A 13,919-nucleotide genomic window follows, 5' to 3' on the forward strand; every position below is an offset into this window, starting at 1 on the left:
GGATGCTCTGGTCTTACACTTGTGGTCAGATGATATCCAGAAAGGATCACTTCCCTTGGAGGCCGCTGTGTTTATCTGTCTTCTAAGTACTGCTATTAAAATGCAGCTCCCGAGTTTGGCTCCGTGAGTCACATGTTGTTCAGCTCCGCCCTCCTCTTGCAGAGCCTGGCGTGGGGCAGTCACCTCTGTAGGTGCCAATCACTCAGCTCCTTCTTTCAATATAAACCACAAGTACCTCCTCAACCCCAAGGGAAAAGGCAAAGAGGAATTTAAAACTTAAATAAATTTCTCAGATGTTCAGAAAATCCAATTCCCTTTAAAATTTTTCAAACGTGTTTATGGGAAAAATGATTTTTGAAAATGTTTCTAAAATAGAGTCACTTTAGGGGGCTTCTGAGTTGCCCCCAAAATGTTCTTACTTGATTTGACAGTGTCTGCTTATAAGGAAATCAAATCCTAACTAGAAATAGAAACTCAGGTGTCTTAGATTTTTTAATTGTTTTTGCTTGTTTCGTGTGCGTGTTCGTGCGACTTGTGAATGTCAGTTCTCTCTTCCACTATGTGGGCTCCAGGGGCTGAATCCACCCTGTCAGGCTTGGTGGCGAACACATTCACTCACTGAGTCATCCAGCCAGCCCCAAATGTGTGGATCCTGGAAATGATGATGGGGGCCACTGGAGCCTCACTACCTAGAGCATGCTAAGTGGCTCATAAACGTTTGCTGGATACATGAATGGTGGGCAGGAAAGAACAAATCAACGTCTTGTTGGTTGGCTAAAGAAAGAAAACAATGGAATAAGAAAACCAGAGAATTCTTTAATTCTACATCAGCAGATGAAGGTAATTTTGTTTTATCCAGTGGAAGGCTTGGAACATTTATCTTCATCCACTAACATGATTCTGGTAAATAATTATTTTTATGGTTAGTAGTTATAGTAAATGGCCCCATTCCTCTGATTTCTGTATTCATATTGTACTCTTGATTTCCTTGTTGTCATTAGTGGGGTTGGTGGTATTGGTAATATTGATGTGTGTGGATGTGTGTGCACGCGCATGTGCACACACACACACACACACACCCTTCTGAGTGCCTGTGTACATGTGGAAAATGAAGCAATCAGGCTCCTCCCTTTGCCTTATTCCCTTAAGACAGGATCACTCACCGAACCCACTTTTTACCATTTCTGCCAGTTCCTGGGATCCACGTGTCTCCACTTACCAATGCTGGGGTCACAGGCTTGTGCGTCTTTGCATACACATTTAATAAGCTAGAAATTCATTATTAGACTTCATCAAGCTTGGCCGCATGCTACCCACTGAACCATTTCTCCAAGCCCGCGTACTCCTATTCACCCATTCCTTTGTTTCTTAATTAAAGTTTTACACTTGTGTCATCCGAAGGGAACCCAGAAGAGGAAGAATAACTGACTCTGAAATGGTACGTCCCCCTGGGAAGCAGCCATGGCAGATGCACAGAGGAGGCCCTGCACTTACTTGGCACTCCTATTAATTCCTCATATTCATGACCAGTATTCCATTATAAATCATCTTATACAAATTTAGAAAAATCAACTTCATTTCTTCTTTGTTTCTCAGAATCCTTTCATGCCTCAAAACTGTTATAAATCTTAGAAAATAATTTACAACTATGCTTGAATTTCTGTATTTTTCATACCAATGGAGAATACTTATGAACCACTATTAAATATCTACCATATATTAAGCACCCATGCAGATTCTCAACAGATTCTGTTATGACCACTACGTTCAAGTGTTATGGTTTTCTAACAGGGAAAAGTATATCCAGCAATTGTGGGATAATTACTTAATAACTCAAAACAGAAAGTATTGAGTGCTGGTTATCCAGGAAGAGAAAGATGCTTGGGAATGACATTCCGGAGAGACCAACTTTATATTCTATGGGGGGAGGATCCAGGAGAAGAAGAGGAGGAGGGGTACATGTGACACAGTAGAGTAGAGAGTGGAGTGCAGGTGGCATGAGTCACTGATTCCTCAACAACAGACGGTGCTTGGCCAGTGTGTACCTGACCCCATATTCCTTTATAATTTAATTTTTAAACACATCTTCATGTGAGTACCTCTAGTAGGACTGTGAGTGGGCAGATTGTCCTTAGAAGTACATTAGATATAAAATATGTTCAATTATCAGGGAATTGAGCTGAGATACCAGTTTGCCCTTTCAGCTTCCCATGTCTGCTCCACAGGGCATCTTGAGATGAAGGCCTCATCCTCCTCACTGCATCCTAGAAGAAGGATTGCTGTCCAGATGTTCTTCAATGGGACTGGAGATTAATGACTCAATTTTTGGCACTTAATTTCAAGACTATTGATGCTTCTGTAATGTATGATCAAAGATATTTGAATAAAGCAGTGTGGTGAAGTACACCCCGTTTACTCTTGTCCCTTGTCCCTCCCCCACAGTGATCCCACATCTGAAGGTAGGGAAGGATACATTGAGATTCTCATTTCATTTGTCTTCTGATGTATTTCTTGGTGCTAGGTGAGAGTTAATAAATAAATGGCCTACACAGAGGAGTCCCTGATGCTATCATGACCAAAGAAGCTTGGTGAATGCTTCTGTTGTCCAGCGTGAACTGTGCCTATTTAGCTCCTGTGCCAATGTCCTTCAGGAAAAAGGTTCACAGGTGAAATAATCAGAGTGGCCAGGATGGAGTGGCAGGAGTGTTGCAAGCTTCCCTGAATCTGAATGCCCAAAGGGGAAGGACAGAGGACATGAAGAAGGCCAAAAGAAGCCTAGAGGTTGGACAAAGGACAATGTAGAGCGACAGCTAGAGGCTGTGGTGACGTCACTTTAGAGTGACAGCCAAGGCTGTTGTGCCACGACAAGCTTGTAAGCAGATAATCCCAGGATGAAGGCTGATGCCAGAAGACCCTGTGGGGTTCTGTGTTTGTCCTGGTTAAACAACAACAACAACAACATGAAGATGTGTTTAAAAATTAAATGAAGTTACTTAGAGCTCAAAGAATGCCAACATACTTTGAAATGGCATCAAAACCTGAAAACAAATGGTTCCACTCCCAGCAAGACTAAACCTTTATCCCTTACCTCATTTCTCCTACAGACTTACACTCACCCACAGCAGAAGGGAGGAAAGACAGCCAGTGAGGAAGCTTTCTACCCAATGCCTGGATTAGAAACAAGGACTGTCTGAGAAATCATTGTACTGTAAACTGTTTATACCTAATAAAACAAGTTCTGCATGAACAAAAGACTTAAGGTCATAAATGTATTTTTCTTACAGAAAATAGTCTTACATGTCCATATCCTTGACAAGAAATCCTGATACATTTATTTTCTTGGGGCCATAACTCAGATTGGTTTGATCCAGAACACCGGGAGATGCTGATGCTGAGGGACATCACCATAACCAAATGCACTTCACACCCAGAACACCAGCTGATGCTGATGCTGGGGGACATCATCATAACCAAATGAGCTTCATTTCTTCTGCTGTAAAATAAACATGCTGGGTCCACTAACACCCAAGGGGAGAATTGAATTAATATTTCCAGGTTTGGCCAAGGCTTCAATGCCCAAGTGGCACTCTGAAATGTCTAAGAGCCAACAAACATCTAGTTGCTCATTCATCCAAGGAATGTTGACAAATTGCCTAACTGGATGGCACACGTTGCTCTAAATCCTCTGCTATATTTCCAGTTTTCAATCTGCATTGTTCAGAAATACTTGGGTATTTGCAGACTTAACAGGATAGAAGACAAATGTATTCTCGGATATCAATCCAAACCCCAGCTACACTCCTGCTTAAACATTCCCTTGACAATTTAAATTGGAGAATTCCCATTCTTATCTCCAAAGCACACTTTGCAAGGGCTTTTGCTCTCTGTGCTCTGACTTAAACTTGGATTATACCTTCTGTTACCAGATATGCCCATACTTTAAAGTTTTATCTGACTTCACAGAATACCTTGGTGTTGGTACTCTGCTTATACATCAGCATTCCAGTGTTCAATCTCACAGGGATTAGCCCTGTTATTACAGCATTTGGGGCTATGAAATGCTGCATAGTTACCAGCTTCTTACTTAAAAATAATAAAACCAAGGGGTCTCTAAGTGACTAATTTTCCCAAACTTCTGGGAATATTCAATTTGTATCTAACTGAAAAGAGGTACCTTTTACAATATTTATTTTTACATGTATGGGAATTTTGCCTGTATGCATAATGGCGCCCCTTGTATGTACAGTGCCTGTGGGAGCCAGAAAAGAATGGTAGAGCCCCTGGGACCAGAGTTATATAGATGGTTGTGAGCTGTATGTGGGTGTTGGGTCCTTAGGAAAAGTGCTTTTAAATGCTGAGTCATCGTTCCAGCTTTGAGGTACCTATTTTTATCTTTATATTTCTACCTATAAAAATAAAGAAAATGAGAAAGTCAGCGTGGATGATCAATGCACAATATGAACTATGTTTTACTAATCACGAGAACTATAACATGGGCACCCAGTGTTGAGACAGATGGCATTGGCTGTGCAGCATGTTCTGTTACCTTCAGCTTTTCATGATTCTTCTGCCATCACCTTCCCTCTGATCCAGGCTCTTCAGCTTCACACATACTGCCGTCTGGCCAATTATTTAAGCCTTTAAAATATTTTAAATATTCTCACAGTTATAAAAAGTTATAAAAAATCCCAGCATCATGTTATAGCTGCATATCTTTCCCCAAACTTCTCCCAAATTACTCCAGTTACTATACTATTAAGTATTCTATATATTTTATTCAAGTTTGCCAGCATTTTTGAAATGCAGGCTTTCTGACCTATACTCAAACCCATGGCCCCACAGTGTCTTCAGCCGTTACATCTCCCTTCATCTGGATGGTTCCGAAGAGTCCTAAGACTTTTATCCACTCTGGAAAGTCCTGGCTGGTTTTAAACGTCTCTCACTTCGGGTTTTTCTCATGTTCTCACTTGAATAAATTCAGTTGTGGCTTTTTTGTTTTGTTTTTCACAAAAATGCCAGAGATATGAAACTGTTATGGTTTGGATATAAAATGTTCCCCACAAACTCACAGGCTTGAGTACCCAGCCACTGGTAATGTTTCAGGAAGCTGTAAAAGCTTGGGAAATGGGGCCCATCTAAAAATATGTGGGTTACCAGGGGTTGTCCTTTAGATTTCTAGCCTGGCCTGGCTACTTCCCCGTTTCTGTTTCCTGGTTTCCTGAGGTATGAGCAAGCGGGCTCACACTCCCACCACACAGCCGGTTGCAGCTCCTCCACACCCTCCACACCATGGTGGGCAGGTCCACTGTTGGGCCAGGAGCTGAAATACACTGTTCCCTTAAGTTGCTGCATCTCTGGCATTGAGTTGCATCAGTGAGAAAAGTCGCTAATACCGATTCTGTGTCCTTGTTATTGAGTACATTAATACATCTTGCTCCAGGTGATGCCCAATCTGATCATTTTGCTAGGATGATATATTCTTCAGCCTGGAGCTTCTGCTTTGCACCTTGTAATGAAGGGCGTGTGTAAAGAAGTTACTTTGGTTCTTTATAAAACATCCTGATTTGTTTTAATCATGGTTTTCAGCTAGCAGTTCTAATGCCCATTATGGGCCTTGCCAGAATTTAATTGTCATGATATTTAACCAACAGGAATCATTCTACGTGTGTTAATTAGAACTAAACTCTAATATGGTTTTTCCTTTATTTATTTATTCATAAATGGACTTGCTGATATTTATTTTATTCTGTGGATTATAGCTCATGTTTCTGAATTTTCTTTAAAAGTCATTCAATATTTGACCAGCACACTTCTGCGCCCTCTTGCCATGTCTCCATCAGCTTTTGAACATGGTCTTATGGGAGAGGCTTCCTTGTGGAGGCCCCGCTACTCTTAAACTTTCCCCAGCCTTGGTTCCTCTTATCAGAGAACTACATCAAAGAAGCAGAACCCAGGTACCACGTGTGCATTATTTCTGTGCCATCTCAGGAAACGGAGCAAAACATGAGTGTAAGCATGCAAAGACCTTACATACACACACACACACACACACACACACACACAGACCTATCTGGGTGGACTTGCCAGCACACATCACACACTTATCTCTGATTCTCAGTAGATACCACAGTGTCACACATATGTCTCACCTGCTCTCCTTGCTTGTAATTCTTTTCCCCATCAGAGAAGACTCTGGTTCACATTATTCCAAGCAGGTTTGCTCATTTGCTTAAGCCTATGGTTTATATGAGGGTAGTTTCGGAATCTGGAGTGCTTATTCCCTTGGAAAGGAGTTCACCTGGCCACAATGATTGCGGACAGGGTTTTCTGCCTCTAGGCTACAGCACACAGTAAAAGGTACCACACTTCAGAGTTACTTGGGTTGGATCTTATTTCTAATCCATTCATTTATAACATGTTTATAGTCCTTTGTTATGAGCATTACATTGTTGGTATTGAATATTCAGTGTGGGGATATACAAAGTATTACCATGGCTCTAATTTTGCCCCAAGATGACCTCTCATTCTAACTTAAAGGTATTTATTGGATATTCCTCCTTTTATCTAGTTATTCCAAACAAACTCTTCTGACTATCACTTATTCTGGAGGAAGATGGAATCATTTCGGTTCACCCCATTAGTTCCCGAGACTAAGTCAGAATTCCTTCTAGAGGACATGAACCTTGATTCTGCATCGCTTTATAGTCTGGTCCAGATGAGTCTGTGTTTACTGTTTCTCATGCTGTGGTTAAAGTCATAGTATTCCTCAGTTTTGTTCTCCAACAGAAACTGTCTTCTGCTGAGTTCTTTATTATATCAGGAAAACAACAAACCAAGAAGCCACTTTTCTTCTGGGAGCTCTAGAATGTGTCAGCTTGTCTAGATTGAATAACACGGCTTCAGAATTACCTTTGCTGAGGAGCCCTACAGTCTAGCCAGGTGAGGCTCTAGGCAGGACCCTAGTGGGAGATTCTGAAGGCAAAAGGAAGGGAGCTGATTTGTAGCTCACATACTGTTGTCACCGTGCAGCCAATCACAGGGCAAGGCAGTGCTGATGTGTGCATGAACCAGTCTTCAGCTTTGCTCATTCTGGTTTGCATGTCTGTGTTTTGCTCTAGGATGAGAAGTCCTGGCTTTTGTAAACCACTCATGCTCTCAAGGTAAGTTCCATCTCTGTGTTTATGTACGACCCTACCCCAAAGTCCCTTTAGTCCTTATCTCCAACCTGATTCACAACAAATCCTCGTATTCAATGTGAAGACAACAAACCTCACACGGACTAGTGAGTGCTCACAGTTGCTCAGGGTCAAACAGTGTGTGCATAGTCATGTGCTCATGCATGTCTCTGTACACGTACATTATGCCTCCACTCTACCCAGTTGAGAATTGTTTTGTGCTTTAACTGAATGCTTCTGTAACAAGTACCTGAAAAGTGGGATAAAAAGAAGTCCCCTTGTAAATGGGACTAGGTTGGAGGCGGATGGATTTTGAGTAAATGTGTATATGCCTTACAGTCCCTAGCTCCAAGCACAGCCCAATGGAAGGCTGAGGCCCCTTTCAAGAAAGAACACATCCACACAAGACCCCCACCCTTCCTGTGAAACTCTCCTTCCTTTCTCACTTTACAGATGAGGAGCTTGAGCAGCCCACTTTCTGAAATTTGGGGAGTCCAGCACCTCTCTCTTCTTTTCTGCCTGTCCTTTTGAACACCTTTGATCTTAAAGGGTCTCTGCTATGACTGAACAGCTCTCTGATGCCCCCCTTTGATCTTCCTGAGGATTAAGGACTGATTTTGCAATCCCCACCCCAGATCTGGCCCTTGTTCTTCTGGCGTTGCTGTTAATTTGACCTTTTGCTTTAAAGTTGTTTTCTACCATTTGCCATTCTAAAACCCAACAAGCTCTAGCTCTGCACAGCTCCCCAGACCTCACCTTTGTTGTTTATCTTATGTTTTAATTTTACTCTTTATAACAGGAAGAAACCAGGAGGCAGCTTAATATTTTTGCCTGAAAATTTCATAGTAGGCTTCTCAGTTCAATAATTGCATTCCCTGCATTTCAGGCTATGGCGAGGACTCCCAATTTCAACATTCAACCCTGCACACAAGCGTCTCTGACTCTACTTTCACCGTCATATGTGTTCTACTGACCTTTGCCCTCTCATGGTCTCTTTCTAGTTTCCTCAGTTCTATACGTGCTCCAGATTGAACATAGAAATCTAAAACTTCAAAGTTGGGGCCCGCACATGCCAGTCACATGGCACAAAGCTTATGTGGGTAACCAACAACTTGTGGGTTGGATTTGAGGCCCGCTCCCCAGGAAGAAATTCATGCCTTGCACTATTATCCTAATCAAAAGTTCATGGCTTAGGCAATCATCACCCCTAAAGAGAATCCTACTACTACTGCTGTCTTCTAAATGGACACATTGTCAAGCTACCTACAAAATATTTACCTCTGTACCCATAGATTAGTGCTGCCCTTAGCCTGGCTAAAGAAGTCACGCTCTGCAGTGGCCAGCAGTTAGTGCACGAGATTCATAGCTAACTGGTCAAGTTGCTGAGAATAAGTGACTATTGATTTTTTAGCCCTAAATGAAACATCCACATCAACTATCCTGACCCAAGGACTTAGAGAACATTAGAGAAGAGGTTCTAGGAAGAATGTAAGAGCCAGAGGATGGGGAGGAAGGCTGTGGAACTCTGACCTCTGGATAGTAAAGGTTCGTGAACTTATTGCAACTATGCTTACTGCATAAAGACCTGCAGAGGATCAAGCCAACAAATCAGTCAACATTCCAACACAAATCACTGAGTGGGTTATAAAAAACAAACCAAAAATAGGAGAGGACACAAAGTGGGGGCATGTTGAGGTGTCTGAGGTGAGTAGAAAGGGGAGACGGGCTATATGTAATCAAGGTGCATTGCGTAGGGGGTTGGAGAGGTGGCTCAGCAGTTAGCAGTGCTTGCTGCTCTTTCAGAGGACCTGCTTTCAATTCCAGCACCCATTCTAGTTCTGAAAAACACAGCGCCCTCTTCTGGCCTCTGTGGGCGGGCACACACACACACACACACACACACACACGGCATGTACTCATACAGGCACACACAAATAAAAATAAAATAAAAACAAATCTTTAGAATTACATTGTTTACATATGTGAAATTGTCAAAGAGTACATAAAAGATATTCTATTTAAAAAGGAAAAATAAAGAGGGCAACCATCTGCAAGCCAGAAGGAAAGGTCTTTCTGATGACACCTTTATCTGGGACCTCTGGCCTCCAGAATTATAAGATAAATTTCTGTCTGTTTTGTAAATGGCCTAGCCTATGGTGTTTCATTCCAGCAGCCTGACCTAGGCAACTGAAGTCAACGAAGAGGGTCAATAATCCTGAGAAAGTATCAATAAGCCTCCAAAAATAATTAAGAAACATTCAACATTTACAAGCAGATTTCAGAAGTACTATGCATTACGTACTTTTTAACCACCCCTCACCTTTCACATTCTTATGCTCTGACAAAAAAAAAAAAAAACCCACTCATGTACAGTTCTTCTCCTGTGTCCACCGTTGTGGGTTGGCACATGAGAAAACATGAACCTGAAACCTGAGTTACCTGGGTGCAAACCTGAACCTTAGGATCTATGCACACCTTACTCAGATGCTGAGATTGTGATCTTGGAGCTAATACAAAGACGGAATAATATTTGGGGGACTTTAGCAGGCGATGGACCCACATGGGATGTGGGAGGGAGGTAAATTCCCAGGGCTCAGAGAGCAAATTGTGGTAGGCAGCCAATGCTTTCCTGAGCCCGAGAGTCTTAAATCTGTATAACCTTCTCCTTGGATGACTGGGTTTATTGACACAAGGCTGACAAACTGCACGAGGATGAACCTGACATTTACCTGAAATTAGGTGACAGGAAGAGCATGGCTCCTGTCTTGAGCTTTTCCTACAGTGGCTCTGAGGTAACCTCTTCCATTGTGTGGAGTCACATATTGGGAAAAAGCAAGTGGCAGTAACTGATGTCTCTGGTTAATAGCCATTGGGGATCAGAGTTTTGCCAACCACTACATCAATGGATTTGGAGACAGATATTCAACTGTTTAAAACTTGATATGATCTGAGCCCCAGCCAACAACTTCATTACAGCCTTATGAAAAATCTTGATCCAGAAAAATCTACCTGACCTCACCTGGATTTTTGACTCATGACTTTGGGATAATGAATGTTTGGTGTGGATGGCCACTGAGCTCTAGGGTCATTTCCTGTGCTCCAAATAATAACTCAGGCTTTTGTCGTCACTGTGTCTCTTCTTAAAGTACCTCCAATGTGCCCTTAAGTTCTTTTAATTAATATTTACTTCTCTATATTTTAGTCAATTCACCCCTATATGAGTCAAAAGTAAATATAGCTATGATTTATACAATTATTAATTGTGTAATATATTATAATCTATATTAGGTATTCCCATACCATACATAGCGAAGAGAAAAAAATAACTTATTACAATGTTTTGGGTGTGCACAAACATAGCGTGGAAAATGCATGTGCCCCACGTACCCTTCACTCAACCTTAAATACACATAACAATACTGATGTAACAACCTTTGGTCAATGCTTCATCATCTCTACCTCTCTCTACCCTTCCCCAGGTGCGTGTGTGTGTATGTGTGTGTGTATGTTTATTCACCATTGGTGCATCAACACCAAGTGACTTTTAATAGCAAACTGTTCAACAGTGAAGGTTAGATGACATCAAATGTGCTGTGCATTTTACATAACTCTCCTTCAGGTCCCCAAGTCCTTCAGAAACCTCTACTAGGGAGCAAAGAGCTTGAACAACATAAACCACTGTGAAATAGTGCAGAAAAAATGGCCTGACAGATAGGAAGTGAAAGCGGAGAAGAACCTGAGAACTCAACGGCCAAGGATGGGAAGCCAGAATTCATCAAAATGGAAGTGGCATCCTCCCCAACACCCCCTACCCCCAGCAAGAATCAAAGAATTGGTCAAAATGCCGGGCTTCCAACAATATGTGAGAAAAGGGGTCAACAGACTGTTTTGCTTTAACAGACAAGGAAAGGTAACTTTAGGAATCAACAGTGTGTATGAGATTTGTAAAGGAAAGAATCCCCCACAGTACTGTTTGTTCATAGACCCAGATCCACGGACTCGACTCGTATACAGACACACTTGTTATGATTTGGATGTGGTTTAAGTGTAAAGCTCCTGTGTCGTGTTCTGGGTCCAAATGTGGCAATGTGAAGAGGAACTTTAAAGTTAGACTCTACTGAGGACTCTTCTGGTTGTGCCCTGAAAGGGATTGGCGGAGTGGTCTTGTGATCTCATCCCACACTCTTGCTACTGGATGTCATCCACCTTGGACCTCACCCGAGCAGAGCTGATGCTGGCACCATACAATTGAACTGTGAGCATCATTTATGCAGCATGTAAACTCAATATTTCATTATAGTATCAGAAAGCATACTAATCCACATTTGCTGTGCTAGAAACATGAACAATACAACTACTAATGCCTGTTAGGAATAGCTATAAGATTGTGATGATGCTTGTAGGAAAAAGAAGAGGATTAGAAACTTTAGATCTGGCTTTACTGCATTAGTGAAACTTTAGATATGATGCTGCCTGTTTTATGTATCGGCAGAATATAACTGTGCTTATTTATCCATGAGTTGCTTAAGGTGGACTATTAACAATCCAATAATGGGCCAAGAATATTGTATTCACTTGGTATAGGAAGGAGAGTGTTGGTCCCAGCTTGTGGATTATAGAAGTTGCCAGCCAAATGAGAGTTGGACTGAAAGAATACACCTTCTGCGAGTTACAAAATCCCGTAAGAAATACATCCAACTTACAATGACTCAAATTAAGTTTAAAGCCCAGGAACTGTGTTTCTTTTATTTATACAACCAAAGCTGCAGAGAACAATGCTGTTTTATGTACGGGTCTGTAGCATGGTTTCAGAAACCTGGCTTTTCTCATCACAGCAATCATGATTCACAGCTACACCTTCTCTTGCAACACTGGGAAGTTTCATTTCAATCACTAGCTTACTACACTGAAGGAATACTTTATTTTTTCTTAGATTTTATTGCCAAATGCAGAGGGACAATATTACAGAGCAATTTCCTCTCTGCTTCCTACACCAATGATAAACCAAAAATATGGACAAGCAAGAGGAAGGTAGGATCGGTCGAAAAAACAGCCAACTTTACAATCTATAGAGTTCCTTTTTTCTAATAAAAGCAGTATGTCTTCATGGAATAAGTATTAACCTATTCTTGGCTTCCAAAATCAGGGTATTTTAGTGGGTCTTGCCCTAAGTCAACTAATACCTTGTTCCCTCATGAATTTGTAATTGCAGATTTAAAAGTTATGAATCATCAATTCCCAGCTGCCAATCATTTTTTAATCCAACAGAAACAACTTAATATTAATGTAAGATAAACATTATTTGGAAGTAAATCTATGACTATATGCTGTGGGCCATGCCAGAGGAGCAGCGAGTTGCAATTGAGGTTCCGGTGTCAGCCCAGCAGAAGGGGATCCTCAGATGGGACAATCTCATTTAGGCAAGGCCACAGGACTGCAGACCTCGGGTATGTCTTTTGCTTCTGCTCTGCCTTTACATATTGGCTGCAGCTCTCTTTCTCTGGGATCTAGCATGGTGTGAGTTGATGTGGGGAGATCGCCACCACCTGTAATATAGTGTGTTTATCTCTTGATAACATCCCATTCTACTTTGAGATGAAAAACCCAAGAAGACAATCTAAAGTTTGAGAAAGACACACAGTTGAATGCGGAGCTCTCTAAATTCAGGGAACAAGAACAAAGCAGCCCAGTTATTACTGGCTGGTGTGCTCTTCTTGTTAGGTTTGGTTGATGATCAAAGGTGATGATTAATTCCTTATACCCATTTATGTCCTCAATCTCTTAATATACAAAAGGATTAATGAGTGGATATGTACCCTAAAGATTTATTGTAGAGTTGCCTGATTCTTTTTCACATATAAAGTTTAGGTTTTTGATTCCTTTAAGATTCCCTATAAGATTACCTTTTAAGATAAGTAATAAAGTAATTGGCTCTTTCTTTGTAACTGCAAAATGCAGCCTGCCAGTAAAAGACCTGGCAAACACCTCGCTTGCCACTTGGTTAATCTATAGCAAGCTGCTTGGGTATGAATGGATGTCGTTTCTTGGGGTGATTTGTTTTTCAGCTGTAATACATAAAATGTTTAATCATGTGAGGGAGATGAAAAACATGTTTTTACCTATAATCATTTACTTGGAAAACGGGATGCAACTGTTTTGACTCTGTACTGCCTGGAAGATTCTGTTGGGGTATGAAAACTGTAAAACAACATGAGATAAAGGAGAGGGAATAAAGAGAGAGAAGAATAAAAGAGAAGAAATAAAGAAGGAAAACATCAAGAGAGTGTGAGTGGGGTCCCCCCCCCCAGATAGAAAAGTTTAGCTTCACCAAGAACCCTGTGCTGCTGGTCCCCCAGGCAGCAGTAACTATATATCTATATTATACAGTCACAAACATGTGCATGCACGCGAAAGTGTAGGCTATAGAAACAAGTGTGTGTATAAAGGGAAGAGAAGGACAGAGCAAGAGAGAAGGAAGAGCCGGAGAGAAAGAATGAGGGGCACAGTGGCCAAACAGTGGGCATTCATCTCCTCCCTGATCTTCGGGCCATCCTCATCATGACAATGTTAACTGGACAATCTTCATTTTCCAACTTCGTGTCTATTTTCTACCTAACACTTAAGATCCTTTCCCACTCCTCGTGACTCTGTTAGCCCTCAGCATTCTCCTTGTTCTCTGTGTCCTTCTGGGGTGTAATTTAACGCACCACATGATTTAGCATTTAGCTACACACTTTTGTTGCT

The 13,919-nt window shown here is 41.5% G+C and overlaps 1 long non-coding RNA gene across 1 annotated transcript; it reads left to right on the top strand.

The window, feature by feature from the left end:
- The first annotated feature begins 264 nt into the window (after positions 1-264).
- Positions 265-2,629, top strand: LOC130887073 (uncharacterized). The gene is made up of 3 exons (XR_009058323.1): positions 265-840; positions 1,379-1,438; positions 2,226-2,629. It is a non-coding gene; the product is annotated as an uncharacterized LOC130887073 (long non-coding RNA).
- Positions 2,630-13,919: the final 11,290 nt, after the last annotated feature.

This window comes from Chionomys nivalis, chromosome 14 (assembly GCF_950005125.1).
Source record: "Chionomys nivalis chromosome 14, mChiNiv1.1, whole genome shotgun sequence".
Classification (NCBI taxonomy): domain Eukaryota; kingdom Metazoa; phylum Chordata; class Mammalia; order Rodentia; family Cricetidae; genus Chionomys; species Chionomys nivalis.